Source organism: Oncorhynchus masou, chromosome 27, assembly GCF_036934945.1.
Source record: "Oncorhynchus masou masou isolate Uvic2021 chromosome 27, UVic_Omas_1.1, whole genome shotgun sequence".
NCBI classification, from domain to species: Eukaryota; Metazoa; Chordata; class Actinopteri; order Salmoniformes; family Salmonidae; genus Oncorhynchus; species Oncorhynchus masou.
The window spans coordinates 37,694,529-37,714,053 of NC_088238.1; the positions used below are offsets into that span (position 1 = coordinate 37,694,529).

Sequence of the window (19,525 nt, forward strand, 5' to 3'; positions counted from 1 at the left end):
GTTGAACTGGTCAATTAGCTCAGTTGGTCAGGTGTGGTGCCTAGTTTGAACAAAATCCTGAAGTACTCCAGGAACAGGGTTGCCTTCCCCTGCTATAGTTTGAGCATTCGGCTTGCTTTACATCCTCGTAAATAGGCCTAAAGAGGAAGGGAGTAGCACAAATATATTTATTGCACCTCGCGGTACAGTAAAACGTAACCGCGAGAGAAGCAGGGAGCGCTTGCTCATCTCTGTTAACTCGCTGGAGGCTATTAACAAGGGGTCGGTCGGTCAGTCAAGTCTCCGCTCATCTTGGTTTTCAGTGGCACGCATGCGCACTAACAGGTCTCTGGAATCTGATGCAGCTCGCAGTACAGGCTGAGTCGCTGCCTTGGTAACGCCACATGCGGAGCACGAACTGGGGACCCAGATTTCAGAGGCTTCTTCCTTCCTCCACTCTTCTCCTCCATCCATTCCTCCCATCAGCAGTCAACTGGGCGGCTGTGCCACCACTGATATGGACCCGCGGAAATGCAGACAAGGCTGAAAAAGACGGAGTGAAAAAGAAGACAATAACTTGAAGCGGCGCACAGGCAGGTAGGCTAAAACCTGGTGATTTAAAATCCGCTTTGCTTGTCGTAGCATCCGCTTTGCTTGTCGTAGCAGACGGTGTAGCAGTGGTCTAACGGTAAATTAGCAACAATAGGGAAATAGCACGTTTGTCTACATGCATTCGTAACATGGGTGTGTCATTCAGATTGCCTGCCTTGCAACAGTATTGCGCTGCAAGTATTTATCCGTGAGAAAATGTTAACATTTGTGGCTGATTCATCATGCAATGAATTCAAAAAAGCAGATCGGAATCCGAAACCGACTATCATTTGATTGGCAGACATGTTCTGTTTCCCTATTGAATTGATTGTTATTTTACCGTTATAGTTCATGACACGGAACTGTTCAGATTCTTTCTTTCTGAATTGATGTATTATTGTGAGTGGTAACAAATATTGACCTTATACAGGCCGATATCCTAAAATATAGACTTTAGTTTAGGCTACTACAGTAGTACAGTGGATTTGACAGCCTGCCGTCCTGCCCAAAACAACTGGCCATCGTTGACGTCTAGAACCGACTAGACTTGTATGCCCTGAATAAGTATTCATGCACAGGTACTGGTTCGGGGAGAAGGTGCCAGTAGGGGCATAGGCTACACTAGTAGTGTATCACCAGCTTGGTTCAAGGGTTTAGTGTAACAGATTATTCTCGGTAGAGCCTGACTCACTGTCAACAACCTTTACCAGACCAGCCACTGCTGTTGTTATCTCATGCTGTCCAAATAAAGTTTCACAATGTGTCAAACATTCTGTTGTAGAATGTTGTTTTTGTGGGTACCTTGTTGTTTTATTAATGTTTTTATTGTGTAGACTAACTAGTGCTTTGTAACATTTAACCACTGTTTTGCTTGCGGCTTCTCCTGTGAGCACACCTTGAATAACCTTTTCAAGAGATTAGGGAGTTAAAGCTTATTTAGTGTAAACGGACGCCTGATTTGTGTAATTATAGGTTCATGATAATGACATTGGTGTGAGTGAAAGGGCTTCAAAACGGCTTGATATTATCTCATTGAATTGGTAGAAATGTTGTAAACCTGCAGAGAGAATGCTTGAACTTGAACTGGAACTCAAATATCTGAATTGTTAGAGGATATCCTTCACTATGAGCACAAGGTGTTGAAAATACGCCTTTTTGTTTCAAAATATTTTGAAAAGGCTTATTTTCAATGTCTTGTGCTCACTAGGTTATATTTGGTTACAGTGTTAGCCTTGTAACAGTTGAAGACAGTTATTAAACAATTGACCCTTTGCTAAGCCCTACCCCAGAATTTTGGGAAACCAATCACAGCTCTCAAAGGGATAGCAACTATCGTCTAGTCCAACACCTCAGCAGAGGTGGAACAACGGGTTCAAAAATGGTGTGGCAAAGTTCATGTCTTTTAAGGAAAAACTCCAGGCCCCAGATCTCATGACCTGGTCAGGTAAAACTCTTGGTCCTATTCGTAGGCTAGATAGCTTCCCTATTCAGCTGTGCAATGACTAGGGTTTTTGTTGTTGGATTGTGAATTGGAAACACTCTACCTTTCACTCCCTCCTCTACTTTATCTTCCTCTGTATTCCCTGCTAAAGCCACTTTCTATCACTCTAAATTTCAAGCTTCTGCCTCTAACCCTAGGAATCTCTCTTCCACCTTCTTAATCCTCCAACCCCTCGTTGCCAGCGACTTTGTCAAACAAGTTGACGACATCCACTCCTCATTCACACAGCCTATTGAGTCCACTGGTCCTACTCACTCAGAACTACCCTACGCCTTGACATATATCTCCCCTCTCTCTCCAGATGAAATTCTGCAACTAGTGAGGTCCAGCAGCCCGACAACTTTCCCGGTTGACCCCATCCCCTCCTCCCTTCTCCAGACCATCTCTGGAGACCTCACTTCCCTCATCAACTCATCCCCTCTGACTTTAGAATTGCCAGAGTCGTTCCCCTCCTCAAGAAACCAACGCACCCCTCTGATATAAAAAATGACAGACCGGTATCTCTTCTTTGTTTTCCCAAAATGTGATGTCTCTGAACAACTCTCGCTATCTCCCTCAGAACAATCTTCTTGACCCTAACCAGTCAGGCTTCAAGACGGGTCACTCAACCGAGACTGCTCTCCTCTGTGTCACGGAGGCTCTCCACACTGCCTAAGCTGACTCTCTCTCCTCTGTTCTTATCCTCCTAGCTCTATCAACTGCCTTCGACACCATGAACCATCAGATCCTCCTCTGCACCTTCTCAGGGCTGGGATTCTCAGGTTCTGCACACTTTTTGATTGCATCCTACCTGGCAAACGAGTCCGACAAGGTGTTGTGGAGAGGATCTGTGTCTGTACCACAACTTTCACTACTGGTGTCCCCCAGATCTCGGTTCTAGTGAGGTCCTCTTCTCTGTATAAACCAAGTCACTCGACTCTGTCATATCCTCACATGGTCTCTCCTATCATTGCTATGCGGATGACACTCAACTACATTTCTCCTTCCCCCCCTTCTGACACCCAGGTGGCGACACACATCTCTGCGTGCCTGGCAGATATCTCAGCTTGGATGTCGGCCCACCACCTCAAGCTTGACCTCAACAAGACGGCGCTGTTCTTCCTCCCGAGGAAGGCCTGCCCTCTCCAAGACCTCTCCATCACGGTTGACAACTCCAGTGTCCCCTTCCCTGAGTGCAAGGAACCATAGCATGACACTGCAAAAATCAAAGCAGTGTCTCGTTCACATAGGAAGTGGCGCAGTTCCTAACCCAGGCACTTGCCATCTCCCGTCTGGACTACTGCAACTCACTGTTGGCTGGGCTCCCCGCTTGTGCCATCAAACCCCTGCAACTTATCCAGAACACTGTAGCCTGGTGTTCAACCTTCCCAAGTTCTGCAATGTCACTGTGCTCCTCTGCACATTCTACTGGTTTCCAGTCGAAGCTCACAACCACTACAAGACCATGTGGTACTCGCCTACGGAGCAGCAAGAGGATCTGCCCCTGTTTTTGCTGACTTTACTGTAGTATTCACTATGTTTTTGTGGACAACATATACTGTAGTATTTACAGTTTACTATAGTACAAATACTGTAGTAAAAAAGACTGGTGTATATATTATTTAAATTACTGTAGCGATTTTTCAGAATGTCGTATTCTGTTGTTTTTTTTGTGTGTGTTGTATTTGACAATAAAATTGGGGGGCTTTTACCTTGAGGAAACCTAATAGAGAGAGGTTATGGACTGTAGATGTTTTTTGCATGACTGGAGAGTTTAGAGCAATTGCTTTTTTCTATAACCTGTATAGAACACAATATATGGTCTATACTTGGCATGTAGGTTTCTTACTTATGAGTGCCACAAATTGGTATATGGGGGAGGGGAATGGGCAGGGCATATGCAAATTAGAATATGGTAGTATTTACTATAAGTAAAATTGTTTTTGTGAACTGTAGAGTTCTTTTTCTGACATTTCTGTAGTATTTCGTTCAGTGTTCTACAGGATACTATAACATTCTATACTAAGTACTACATACGATCGAGGGATACTACAGTGTATAGTATACTTTAATTTACTACAGAATTCTATAGTAAGTACTGTAGTATTCTATAGTAAAATGTAGTATTATGTGGATCAGCTCAGGTATTGTACTCTGAAGTTCATAGTCAATGCATTTACAATGGGGGGGGGAGTCGATGCATTTTCAGTAGGGGGTACATGTTAGCACAGGGTGCACATATGGTCAAGAGGCCCATTTTCTGGGGACTGTGTTGCCCAGCTACAGTAAGTTGAAAACAACTTAGTAGTGTTGGGTATAGGGTTTCACATTTTGGGGAATATTCAGAGGTGGAAACTTTCCATGGGAATACATTGTAATTAATGGAAACATATGCAAATTAATAATAATGCCATGTAGATGTTTTTTGCATTGAATATATTTACCATATCATATGGAGACAAACCTTCTACATTATAAGTAAACATTGAATCATTTGCAATCCTTCCAATAGACGTAAAAAATACATAATTTTGTAATGAATTGAACTTTAATTAAATGAGGTGACTCTTCACATGGGATGATTTCACTGAACAACAAAAGAAAGGGAACATGGAATGATCCCCAGTGATCTATTGAATCTCCCAAAAATGTGTTCAACATACATCTGTAAAATAATAGTCTAGAAACTAAAGCTTTGGTTGTCTTCCTCTCAGGCTTCCTCAGGGTCCACCTCTTGAACATCAGACTCTGAGGCCTCATCCCCACTCACTTTCTAACCTTGTTGAAAAAGCCTCAAATTTGTCCGGATGGTCACCAATTTTTCAACCCTTGTATTGGTCAGCCTGTTGCTTGCTTTGGTGTGCGTGTTCCCAAACAAGGACCAGTAGCGCACTGAGGCGGCTGATGTTGGTTGGATTTGGAGGATGATGGAGGCAACAGGGGAAAGAGCCTCAGATCCACAAAGTCTCTTTTACCAGGTGGCTGATGAGATATGTTGACTGCCATATTGCATCTCCATCCCAAAGCCCTTGCATGGAAGCATACTTCGCCAGACTGCCAAGAACCTTGCCTTCATCCAGGCCAAGGTGGTGAGACACTGTAGTGATGACACCATAGGCCTTGTTGATCTCTGCAGCAGACCGGATGCTCCTGCCAGCATATTTGGAGTCCAGCATGTACGCTGCGGTTTGTATGGGCTTCAGGCAGAGATCTTCATGCTTTTTGATGTATTTCAGAACTGCAGTTTCCTCTGCTTTGGAGCAACAGTGAAGTGAGCAGGGCAGTACAGATTTCTTCTCTTACAGCTGCAAGCAGAGTCTGAACATCAGACAGGATGGCATTGTCTCCCTCAATCCGTGCAATGGCCACTGCTATAGGTTTCAGGCGACTTACCACTTTCTCCCAAAATACATCATATAGGAGGATCCTCTTGATGGAGCTGTCCATATCGGCAGACTGTCATATGGCCATTTCTTGGAGAGACTCCTTCCCCTTCAGAGGACTGTCAAACATGATGACAACACCACCCCGACGGGTGCTGCTGGGCAGCTTCAATGTGGTGCTATTATTCTTCTCACTTTGCTTGGTGAGGTAGATTGCTGCTATAACTTGATGACCCTTCACATACCTAACCATTTCCTTGGCTCTCTTGTAGGGTGTATCCATTGTTTTCAGTGTCATGATGTATTTGATGAGCAGATTCAATGCATGAGCAGCGCAGCCAATGGGTGTGATGTGAGGGTAGGACTCCACTTTAGACCAAGCAGCCTTCATGTTCGCAGCATTCTCTGTCACCAGTGCAAATACCTTCTGTGGTCTAAGGTCATTGATGACTGCCTTCAGCTCAACTGCAATGTAGAGACCAATGTGTCTGTTGTCCCTTGTGTCTGTGCTCTTGTAGAACACTGTTTGAGGGGTGGAGATGATGTAGTTAATTATTCCTTGCCCACGGACATTCAACCACCCATCAGAGATGATTGTAACACAGTCTGCTTTCTCTATAATTTGCTTGACCTTCACTTGAACTATGTTGAACTCTGCATCCAGCAAATGAGTAGATAAAGCATGTCTGGTTGGAGGAGTGTATGCTGGGGGAAGAACATTCAGAAATGTCTTCCTATAAACTGCCTGTGAGCATCAGAGGTGAACCAGTTGCATACACAGCTCGAGCAATACATTCATCAGCATTTATCTGACTATGTTCCTCCATTGTGTCAAAAAACCATGAGCTGTTGCTACTGATAAGGTGTCTGATTCATACTTTTCACCTCGAATAGAAGTAGAGGGACTTTTGTCAGAGGCTCACAACAAGCAACCTGAGGGAAATATATGCACTTGGCCAGAGGATTCTACATCTTTGTTGCATTCTTCACATATGATTTGGCACACTATTTAGAAATGTACACAGCTTTTCCTTCTGCATTAGCTGCAGTGAAATGTCTCCACACAACAGATAGTGCCCGTGGCTTTTCCTGTAAAGATTAGGAAAACACTGAGTAAAAACAAATACAATTCCATGTACAGATAAATAGTTAAGCAGTAAGATTAAACAACTCCTTTGTAAGATACATGTTTTAAAATTAAACATATTTGGGAACAGGTGAATTAACACTCCTCAGTTAGCAGGCTCAAGCCAGCTAAAACCCACGTGTTAGTTTTTGCTAACTTGCAGAAATTGTTAACAAGTTAGAAATGATTTAAACACACTTTGCTGTAGGCTACTATTTATTACTTAACAAAAAATATGTACAGTGGGGCAAAAAAGTATTTAGTCAGCCACCAATTGTGCAAGTTCTCCCACTTAAAAAGATGAGGCCTGTAATTTTCATCATAAGTACACTTCAACTATGACAGACAAAATGAGAGAAAAAAAATCCAGAAAATCACATTGCAGGATTTTTTATGAATTTATTTGCAAATTATGGTGGAAAATAAGTATTTGGTCAATAACAAAAGTTTATCTCAATAGTTTGTTATATACCCTTTGTTGGCAATGACAGAGGTCAAATGTTTTCTGTAAGTCTTCACAAGGTTTTCACACACTGTTGCTGGTATTTTGGCCCATTCCTCCATGCAGATATCCTCTAGAGCAGTGATGTTTTGGGGCTGTTGCTGGGCAACACAGACTTTCAACTCCCTCCAAAGATTTTCTATGGGGTTGAGATCTGGAGACTGGCTAGGCCTCTCCAGGACCTTGAAATGCTTCTTACGAAGCCACTACTTTGTTGCCCGGGCGGTGTGTTTGGGATCATTGTCATGCTGAAAGACCCAGCCATGTTTCATCTTCAATGCCCTTGCTGATGGAAGGAGGTTTTCACTCAAAATCTCACGATACATGGCCCCATTCATTCTTTCCTTTACACGGATCAGTTGTCCTGGTCCCTTTGCAGAAAAACAGCCCCAAAGCATGATGTTTCCACCCCCATGCTTCACAGTAGGTATGGTGTTCTTTGGATGCAACTCAGCATTCTTTGTCCTCCAAACACGACGAGTTGAGTTTTTACCAAAAAGTTATATTTTGGTTTCATCTGACCATATGACGTTCTCCCAATCTTCTTCTGGATCATCCAAATGGTCTCTTGCAAACTACCGATGGGCCTGGACATGTACTGGCTTAAGCAGGGGGACACGTCTGGCACTGCAGGATTTGAGTCCCTGGCGGCGTAGTGTGTTACTGATTGTAGGCTTTGTTACTTTGGTCCCAGCTCTCTGCAGGTCATTCAATATGTCCCCCTGTGTGGTTCTGGGATTTTTGCTCACCGTTCTTGTGATCATTTTGACCGCACGGGGGGAGATCTTGCGTGGAGCCCCAGATTGAGGGAGATTATCAGTGGTTTGGTATGTTTTCCAAATCCTAATAATTGCTCCCACAGTTGATTTCTTCAAACCAAGCTGCTTACCTATTGCAGATTCAGTCTTCCCAGCCTGGTGCAGGTCACAATTTTGTTTCTGGTGTCCTTTAACAGCTCTTTGGCCTTGGCCATAGTGGAGTTTTGAGTGTGACTGTTTGAGGTTGTGGACAGGTGTCTTTTATACTGATAACTAGTTCAAACAGGTGCCATTAATACAGGTAACGAGTGGAGGACAGAGGAGCCTCTTAAAGAAGAAGTTACAGGTCTGTGAGAGCCAGAAATCTTGCTTGTTTGTAGGTGACCAAATACTTATTTTCCACTATAATTTGCAAATAAATTCATTAAAAATCCTACAATGTGATTTTCTGGATTTTTTCTTCTCATTTTGTCTGTCATAGTTGAAGTGTACCTATGATGAAAATTACAGGCCTCATCTTTTTAAGTGGGGGAACTTGCACAATTGGTGGCTGACTAAATACTTTTTTTGCCCCACTGTATGTCATATAAAATCACCCCCACCCAGTATTGTAATCAAAACTTACCAGAAAGCATGTAGTCCTTGGCTCAGACAGTGTAGTAGTGTGGGCTCAATAGAATCACATTAGTGTGCAACATCTTAAAAATCAGCTGTACATGTGATGGAAGAATGCACTGTGCATGCAGAGGTTTGCAATTCCATTGAATTTGGGATGGTTTAACCAAAATATGCCACAATACCTAGAATTGCCTTATGTGTATCCCACAAACAAGGTTCACTGTTATAAGCTAACTTTATTTGATGAGTTTTGAGCAAAAGTCCCAGGCTTAACCTCCCATGGAAAATTTCCAGAAATTTCCCAGAAACTTTCTAACCCTTTGCAACCCTAGTTGGGTGGCAGTCATTCTGTCTTTTTTGTGGTATTTTATGCAAGTTCATTTAGCAGCAGAATAAAATACCAAGCCAGTACTAATGCGAACTCAATGCAGCCTGTGACTTAGGAAATATGTCAGTTCAGATATAGACAGCTAGTGTGTTTTATAGTGTTGTTAGGGCCTACTACAGTTCTAAAGAGGCCAATCAAAACACTGATACGGACAGAAAAAGAGGGAATTAGAATGAGTGTTTGTGTGGTCTTGTTCTTCTATCCTTGTGGGGACATAAAATCCCCCAAAAGTCTCCACAAGGATAGTAAAACATGGAAAATTCTCCCTTGTGGGGACGTTTCCCACGCCCCCATGAGGACAACAGCTATTTTAAAGTTGGAGGTTAGGTTAAGGGTTAGGAGTTAGGTTTGGGCTAGGTTTACTTGTTAGGGTTAGAGGATAGGGAAAATTTGGATATTGAATGGAAATACATTTTAGGTCCCTACAAGGATAGGAAAAAAAACGTTTGTGTGTGTGTGTGATCCAATATTTCTGGGATGGAGATCAGGTGAGGTCAGAGTTGGACAGTCAGTTTTTTGTTCCTTTTCCCTCATCCGTCAGCAATGTTCCTATCAGACTGCCTACTAATGTTCTCTTGCTCTTTATATCTGTAACAATTCTGCATACTCTAGTAATCCTGTATTAGGACACCACATCTTAGCATTTCACACACCCCTAATTTTTCTCAACAGTGAGTCAGGTAAATACACTGCATAATATCATAGGCCACATCATCTACTTGTATCTAACCAAACTTTGTGCATTGTTGAGTATATTGGTTTGTGAACCGACCACTCTGTTGTACCCCTGCAGAACTTAGCAGCAGCAGAGAGAATGTTTAACCTGTGTGTTGTGGTCTTAGGCCCAGTCTGTTAGAATAAGAATGTCTGTGATGAGAATTCCAGAAGTGCTCTCTGTAGTATTGTGTTCCGTAACTGATCTGTTTCTTTAGTTGTACAAATTGTACCCTATTATTCCCTATTTAGTGCTCTACATTTTACCAGGGCTAATCCTGTGTAGTTTAGTACTTTTTGACTAGAACACCCTAGAACTCTCAACTCTGGTCCAGAAAGCTAACGTTTTTTCCAGACACACTGATAGGTGGGCTTCTGTATCCTCACAGGCAATGGGAGTACTTTACCTTTGTTTAACCAGGAAGTATGTTGAGATTTGAAACTATTTTTCAAGAGTCCTGGCAATTGAAAAGAAACATGGCCAGTTCTTTTGAGGAGTATTTTACTCTTCTCCTGTTGAATCCATTAGCTACTGTACAATATGATATGCTTTTGCTAGGCAGTAGTGTATTTGTGCATGTTAGGTAACATTGTGCAAATTGAAATAATAACCTGTTTTATCTCACGACAGACTAGAGGTCGATCGATAATGATTTTTCAACGCCGATGCCGATTATTGGAGGACCAAAAAAAGCCGATGCATCTGCCTATTTTTTATTTATTTTTTAAATGTACTTTTATTTATTTGTAATAATGACAATTACAACAATACTGAATGAGCACTTATTTTAACTTAATATAATACATCAATAAAAATCTATTTAGCCTCAACTAAATAATGAAACATGTTCAATTTGGTTTAAATAATGCAAAAACAAAGTGTTGGAGAAGTAAAAGTGCAATATTTGCCGTGTAAAAAAGCTAACGTTTGAATTCCTTGCTCAGAACATGAGAACATATGAAAGTTGGTGGTTCCTTTTAACATGCGACTTCAATATGCCAAGGTAAGAGGTTTTAGGTTGTAGTTAATATAGTATTTATAGGACTATTTCTCTCTATACCATTTCTATTTCATGTACCTTTGACTATTGGATGTTCTTATAGGCACTATAGTATTTCCAGTGTAACAGTATAGCTTCCGTCCCTCTCCTCACCCCTACCTGGGCTCGAACCAGGAACACATTGACAACAGCCACCCTCGAAGCAGCGTTACCCATCGCTCCACAAAAGCAGAGCAAGGGGAATAACTACTCCAAGTCTCAGAGCGAGTGACGTTTGCAACGCTATTAGCGCGCACCCTGCTAACTAGCTAGCTATTTCACATCGGTTACACCAGCCATTAGGCTGATAGGCTTGAAGTCATAAACAGAGCTGTGCTTGCGTAGAGCTGCTGGCAAAACGCACGAAAGTGCAGTTTTTATGAATGCTTACGAGCCTGCTGCTGCCTACCACCGCTCAGTCAGACTGCTCTATCAAATATCAAATCATAGACTTAATTATAACATAACACGGAGAAATACAAGCCTTTGGTCATTAATATGGTCAAATCCGGAAACTATCATTTCGAAACAAAACAGTTATTATTTCAGTGAAATACGGAACCGTTCGGTATTTTATCTAACGGGTGACGTCCCTAAGTCTAAATATTCTTGTTACATTGCACAACCTTCAATGTTATGTCATCATTACGTAAAATTCTGGCAAATTAGTTCACAATGAGCCAGGCTGCCCAAAATGTTGCATATACCCTGACTCTGCGTGCAATGAACGCAAGGGAAGTGACACAATTTCACCTGGTTAATATTGCCTGCTAACCTGGATTTCTTTTAGCTAAATATGCAGGTTTAAAAATATATACGGTGGGGCAAAAAAGTATTTAGTCAGCCACCAATTGTGCAAGCTCTCCCACTTAAAAAGATGAGAGAGGCCTGTAATTTTCATCATGGGTACATTTCAACTATGACAGACAAAATGAGAAAAAAAATCCAGAAAATCACATTGTAGGATTTTTAATGAATTTATTTGCAAATTATGGTGAAAAATAGGTATTTGGTCAATAACAAAAGTTTGTTATATACCGTTTGTTGGCAATGACAGAGGTCAAACGTTTTCTGTAAGTCTTCAAAAGGTTTTCACACACTGTTGCTGGTATTTTGGCCCATTCCTCCATGCAGATATCCTCTAGGGCAGTGATGTTTTGGGGCTGTTGCTGGGCAACACGGACTTTCAACTCCCTCCAAAGATTTTCTATGGGGTTGAGATCTGGAGACTGGCTAGGCCACTCCAGGACCTTGAAATGCTTCTTACGAAGCCACTCCTTCGTTGCCCGGGCGGTGTATTTGGGATCACTGTCATGCTGAAAGACCCAGCCACGTTTCATGACATTCTCCCAATCTTCTTCTGTATCATCCAAATGCTCTTTAGCAAACTTCAGACGGGCCTGGACATGTACTGGCTTAAGCAGGGGGTCATGTCTGGCACTGCAGGATTTGAGTCCCTGGCGGCGTAGCGTGTTACTGATGGTAGGCTTTGTTACTTTGGTCCCAGCTCTCTGCAGGTCATTCACTAGGTCCCCCCGTGTGGTTCTGGGATTTTTGCTCACCGTTCTTGTGATCATTTTGACCCCACGTGGTGAGATCTTGCGTGGAGCCCCAGATCGAGGGAGATTATCAGTGGTCTTGTATGTCTTCCATTTCCTAATAATTGCTCCCACAGTTGATTTCTTCAAACCAAGCTGCTTACCTATTGCAGATTCAGTCTTCCCAGCCTGGTGGAGGTCTACAATTTTGTTTCTGGTGTCCTTTGACAGCTCTTTGGTCTTGGCCATAGTGGAGTTTGGACTGTGACTGTTTGAGCTTGTGGACAGGTGTCTTTTATACTGATAACAAGTTCAAACAGGTGCCATTAATACAGAGAACAAGTGGAGGACAGAGGAGCCTCTTAAAGAAGAAGTTACAGGTCTGTGAGAGCCAGAAATCTTGCTTGTTTGTAGGTGACCAAATACTTATTTTCCACCATAATTTGCAAATAAATTCATTAAAAATCCTACAGTGTGAATTTCTGGATTTTTTTTCTCATTTTGTCTGTCATAGTTGAAGTGTACCTATGATGAAAATTACAGGCCTCTCTCATCCTTTTAAGTGGGGGAACTTGCACAATTATTGGTGGCTGACTAAATACTTTTTTGCCCCACTGTACTTCTGTGTATTTATTTTAAGAAAGACATTGGTGTTTATGGTTAGGTACACATTGGTATTTATGGTTAGCAACAATACGCACCGCATCGATTATATGCAACGCAGGACACGCTAGATAAACTAGTAATATCATCAACCATGTGTAGTTATAACTAGTGATTATGATTGATTGATTGTTTTTTATAAGATAAGTTTAATGCTAGCTAGCAACTTACCTTGGCTTCTACTGCATTCGTGTAACAGGCAGTCTCCTTGTGGAGCACAACGAGAGGCATGTGGTTATAGCGGTGGACTAGTTTACTGTTAGGTTGCAAGATTGGATCTCCCGAACTGACAATGTGAAAATCTGTCGTTCTGCCCCTGAACAAGGCAGTTCACCCGCCGTTCCTAGACACGCATTGAAGATAAGAATGTGTTCTTAACTGACTTGCCTAGTTAAATTAAAGGTTAAAAAAATAAAAATAATACATCTGCAAAATCGGTGCCCCAAAATACCGATTTCCGATTGTTATGAAAACTTGAAGTCGGCCCTAATTAATCAGCCATTCTGATTAATCGGGCGACCTCTACTACAGACTAGTGATCCATTAACTCATTCATCCCAGATGCCACTTTACTCAGCAACTATACAACGAGACGGGCCAACTTAGTGATTGTATTAGTACCTCACTATGGCTGGTATGTAGCCCGCTGATTGCTGTGTTATTGTATCATGTATCTGCCACTGTACTAAAGCCACTATTCAATAGAGTGGCCTGGCTTGCACTTTGCATCCCCCGACTGACAAAGAATGTCACAACAAAAGAGTCAGAGTTATACAGAGTTCAACACACAAGGTCAGAAAGCCTTATATGGAGGGGAGGGGAAAAGCATTGCTGGATCTGTAGTGAAATAAACAGGTTTTTGTTAACTTTATACACACATGCAGTCTGCTGTCATGCACACATGCACGCTCACACACACAGATGCTTGGGACAGTCACGCTAACTCAGCGATATTCACACTCGCGTCATCGATCAGGCTGTGCATTGCCCGGGTGATCATTGCTAAGGGCTGTGTTAGCATTCAAATGTGGAGTCAATGAAGTGATTATGGAATGAGCAATCAAGTTATTGATCTACTGCAGATCCATGTCATCTATCTCAATCCATATGTGCTTAACATCTGTTAAGCTGATCCACAGGCAATCTTAACTTGTACAGTTATGGGGAAAAACTGGCCTTAGACAATGAGGCGGCAGCTGACAAGGTACAAATCTGTCATTCTGCCCCTGAACAGGCAGTTAACCCACTGTTCATTGAAAATAAGAATTTGTAAGAATTTGTTCTTAACTGACTTACCTAGTTATATAAAGGTAAAAAATAACAATGACTTCATCAGTCAACATTACTAATATGGCTGATCTAGGATCAGTTGACCCTTTTCCCGCCTTAACTTTAATCATTACGGTGAGAAACTCCATGTCCTATGGGTCTATCAGGTGCCAACATGGCAACCATTACAACATCTTAAATTCAGTTTGCCTAACTCTCTCTGATATCGTTTAACTCTTTGCATCGCGTGCGTGTGTGTGTGTGTGGAGAGTTTCTGCCCTGGTCCCAGAGACTGTCTGTTTTTAGGTGGATTGGAAAGAGTGTCACATGGGTATGAATGACTTGTTGCGATTGTGTTGAGGGCAACACATTTAATAGTCTCTGACGGCCGGGGTCAGAAAGGGGGGGAACTACACACACACAACCATAGCACGTTACACACGCACACTCTGTTCATCTCTCTCTCACTAGGCCTATTGACTGTGGTCACTATTCCCTTGTATACTGGTATTGAGAGATTTTGTGTGTGTTCTAAAGTCCCCACAAGGAATGTGGGGACATTTTCCATACAGTTGAAGTCGGAAGTTTACACACTTAGGTTGGGGTCATTAAAACTTGTTTTTCAACCACTCCACAAACTTCTTGTTAACAAACTATAGTTTTGGAAAGTCGGTTAGGACATCTACTTTGTGCATGACACAAGTAATTTTTCCAACAATTGTTTAGAGACAGATTATTTAACTTATAATTCACTATATCACAATTCCAGGGGGTCAGAAGTTTACATACACTAAGTTGACTGTGCCTTTAAACATCTTGGAAAATTCCATGAAATGATGTCATGGCTTTATATGCTTCTGATAGGCTAATTGACATCATTTGAGTCCATTTGAGTTGTACCTGTGTATGTATTTCAAGGCCTATCTTCAAACTCAGTGCTTCTTTGCTTAACATCATGGTAAAATCAAAAGAAATCAGCCAAAACCTATGCCTCCACAAATCTAGTACATCCTTGGGATAAATTTACAAACGCCTGAATGTACCACGTTCATCTGTACCAACAATAGTACGCAAGTATAAACACCATCGAACCACGCAGCCATCATAACGCTTAGGAAGGAGACTCTGAAGATGCTGGGGGAAACAGGTACAGAAGTATCTATAATCCACAGTAAAACGTGTCCTATATAGACATAACATGAAAAGCTGCTCAGCAAGGATGAAGCCACTGCTCCAAAACCGCCATTAACAAAGCCAGACTACGGTTTGCAACTGCACATGGGGACAGAGGTTGTACTTTTTGGAGAAATGTCCTCTGGTCTGATGAAACAAAAATAGAAGTGTTTGGCAATAATGACCATTGTTATGTTTGGAGGAAAAAGGGGGAGGCTTGCAAGCTGAAGAACACCATCCCAACCGTGAAGCACGTGGGTGGCAGTATCATGTTGTGGGGGTGCTTTGCTGCACGAGGAACTGGTGCACTTCACAAAATAGATGGCATCATGAGGAAGGAAAATTAGGTGGATATATTGAAGCAATATCTCAAGTCAGGAAGTTAAAAGCTTGGTCGCAAATGGGTCTTCCAAATGGACAATGACCCTAAGCATACATCCAAAGTTGTTGCAAAATGGCTTAAGGACAGCAAAGTCAAGGTATTGGATTGGCCATCACAAAGCCCTGACCTCAATCCCATTGAAAATTTGCTGGCAGAACTGAAAAAGAGTGTGCGAGCAAGGAGACCTACAAACCTGAATCTGTTACACCAGCTCTGTCAGGAGGAATGGGCCAAAATTCACCCAACTTGTTGTGGGAAGCTTGTGGAAGGCTGCCTGGAATGTTTGACCCAAGTGAAACAATTTAAAGGCAATGCTACCAAATACTAATTGAGTGTATGTAAACTTCTGACCTACTGGGAATGTGATGAAAGAAATAAAAGCTGAAATAAATCATCCTCTGCTATTATTCTGACATTTCACATTCTTAAAATAAAGTGGTGATCCTAACTGACCTAAGACAGGGAATTTTTACTAGGATTAAATGTCAGGAATTATGGAAAAACTGAGTGGTTCTTAACCTGGGTTCGATCGAACACCAGGGGTTCGGTGAGTCAGTCTCAGGTGTTCGGCGGAGGTCAAGACACACATCTGACTCATATAATTCGTGATAACACGCCCCGCTTGGCCATCATTGGCTGCAGGTGATCACGCTACATCGCTTGGCCTATCTGTGCTGCAGGGAATTTGGTGCGCTCAGTAGTCGACTTGTGACTGTCGTGATGGTACGTCTTGTGCTTTCTTTATTAATATTTTAATCCCTTCATACTTACTATGTCGAGCAAAAAAAGAAAGTGGTCGGACGAATATGTACAATATGGATTCACATGTATAATGGAACGTGATGGGAGTCAGCGTCCAACGCTAGACAAGCATTTGTGTAAGTTTAGCATGGCTTAAAGCTATGCTAGGCTGTGCTGGCAGCAGGCAACATTTTCACAAAAATAAGAAAAGCAACCAAATTAAATCATTTACCTTTGAAGAACTTCAGATGCTTTCACTCAGGAGACTCCCAGTTAGATAGCAAATGTTCTTTTTTTCCAAAAAGAATATTTTTGGAGGCGAAAAACGTCACGTTTGTTCATCCTGCTTGGCTGAGAAATCGACCAAAAATACTTCAACTATAACGGCAAACTTTTTTCAAAATTTGATCCATAATATCGACAGAAACACGGCAAACATTGTTTAGGATCCATCCTCAAAGTGTTTTTAACATATGTATTCAATAATATATCCGCTGAGGGAGTTGGTTTCTTATAAGAAACTATTGGAAAAATGGCTACCTCAGTATTTTACGCAACGTTTTCTCTGGGAGACACCATGTGTCCACTCACCCTATATGGTCTCTTACAGCCATTCTCCAATGGAAATGCCTAAAAAGACGTCACAATGCTGCAGACACCTTGGGGAAAACGTGGAAAACGTAAGCTGACTCCTAGCTTCTTCACAGCCATATAAGGAGTCATTGGCATGAGGCTGTTTCAAAAAATGCGGCACTTCCTGATTGGTTCTTTATCTGGGTTTCGCCTGTAACATCAGTTCTGTGGCACTCACAGACAATATCTTTGCAGTTTTGGAAACGTCAGTGTTTTCTTTCCAAAGCTGTCAATTATATGCATAGTCGAGCATCTTTTCGTGGCAAAATATCTTGTTTAAAACGGGAACGTTTTTCATCCAAAAATTAAAATAGCGCCCCCTATATCCAAGAAGTTAAGCTGCATGGAGATGGAAAATACAAGAACACAATGCTCGCTGAATTGAAGGTGAAGAGAGCCCGATTCGATGAAAAGGCTACTCTGCCTGTTCTCGGCTTTGTACCCATCAACAAACCGATCCTCACAGCATCGTACAAAGTTGCTTGATCGCAGAGCAGGGCAAGCCACACACCATTGGTGAAACACTCATAAAACCAGGTGTGTTGAAGATCGCGAATATCATGCTGGGAAAAGAGGCTGAAGTTAAGTTTTCCCAAATTCCTCTTTCAAATGACAGAATAAAGGACATGAGTAAAGACATCTTGGCTCAAGTAGTTGCAGATCTGATTTCAAGCCCGACAAAATTCAGCCTTCAACTCGACGAGACCACAGACGTTTCCAATCCAAGCCAGCTTGCTGTATTCGTGCGCTATGTGAAAGACGACGTGATAAAGGAAGATTTTTTTATTTTGTAAGCCTCTTACAACAACAACTAAGGCAGCCGATGTGAAGAAACTTGTGGATGACTTCTTCAAAGACAACAATCTTTCGTGGGATATGGTTTCTGCAGTTTGTTCGGACGGAGCTCCAGTCATGCTGGGATGAAAGTCTGGTTTTGGTGCGCTAGTGAAAGCCGATGCACCACACATCATTGTTACGCATTGTATTCTGCACAGGCATGCGTTGGCAACAAAAACCTTGCCTCAAAACTGGCAGAAGTATTAAAAATTGTAGTGGAATGCGTGATCTATGTGCCAACTAGTGCTCTGAGGCACCGCATCTTCAGTAAGCTGTGTAAAGAAATGGGCTCTGAATTCGAGGTACTTCTGTACCATTCTAACGTTCGGTGGTTATCCCGGGGACAGGTGCTGAATCGTATTTTTGCCATGCGTGTGGAATTAGCCCTGTTTTTGCAAGAGCGCCAACATTGTCATGCAGATTGCTTCAAAAATTCTGAGTTCATTCTCATTTTAGCGTACATGGCTGATATCTTTGCAGCTCTCAATCATCTCAATCAAAAGATGCAGGGCGGTTGAGTCAACATCATCGAAAGCGGAGGAAAACCTGAATGCTTTTCAAAAAAAAGCTACCGTTATGGAAACGACGAACAGAGAACAATAACTTCACAATCTTTCCCCTGCTGGACGACTGTGTAAAGTAAGATCTAAGATGTATCTGGAATCGGAGACATTTCTGTACCCGCGGAACTGAAGCAAGCAATTGCCACGCACTTAGATGAGCTTGCAAAGTCTCTCAACGGATACTTCCCTACAAGAGAGTCATATCCAGCATGGGTGAGACAGCCGTTCACGTTTAGTGTTGAAACAACAGATGTCAATGATGAATACCTCGATGAAATCATTGAAATTCAGCAAAGCCAGGCTCTTCAGAACAACGACACTTTCAACGTTTTGGTGTCAACAAATGGTAACGTACCCTGTTATTGCTAAGAAAGCTCTGGAGATTTTGATACCGTTTGTTACAACATATCTTTGCGAGCAATCCTTTTCGAGAATGCTGGACATAAAAACAAAGAAAAGGAACAGACTTTGTTGCGAAAATGACATGAGAGTGGCACTTGCCAAGGTGAAGCCGCGCATTTCTGAACTGGTCTCTGAAAGGCAACAGTAGAAGTCACACTGATTTGCAGTAAATATTATTATGTTTTTGTTTTTGTGTGAAAATCATGTTTTGATGATTTTGTTCTTTGAACACAGTGATGTTGATGCACGGCTCATTTTGTGCACCAGTAAAATATATATACCTAGGTTTTGAATTTGAGAAAATCATATTTTATTTTTCCAATTAAGAAGGGTTCGGTGAGTGCGCATATGAAACTGGTGGGGTTCAGTACCTCCAACAAGGTTAAGAACCACTGGTTTAAAACTATTTGTCTAAGGTGTATGTAACCTTCCAACTTCAACTGTATATATGCCCATGAGGACAAAAGCTATTTTGTATGCGTGTGCTTTCCAGGGCAGCCCTCTGCATCTCTTCTCCATGTTATGAACCTACAGTATGACATCAGATGCTGTAGTATGTTCCTATGGCCATGTTTTATTCACAGTACTTTTACAGTGACTGTTTGGTAATTCCTCACCGGACCTGTGTCTCCCTCTGTGTCGTAACACAACGACAGGACACGGCCTTGTTCTCCTTGCCTTGTGCAAGCTCTCTCACGCTCTCTCTTTCTCTACCTACCTCTCTCTCTCGTTCTGTACTTTATCT

At 42.0% G+C, this 19,525-nt stretch overlaps 1 protein-coding gene across 1 annotated transcript in view; it reads left to right on the forward strand.

Annotated features, from left to right (window-relative positions):
- Positions 1 to 384: 384 nt before the first annotated feature.
- zgc:109889 (uncharacterized protein LOC553542 homolog) overlaps positions 385 to 19,525 on the forward strand; it is a 59,872-nt gene continuing 40,731 nt past the window's right edge. Inside the window, 1 exon segment of the mRNA XM_064940112.1 lies at positions 385 to 576. The gene's annotated coding sequence lies outside the window, so the exon portion shown is untranslated.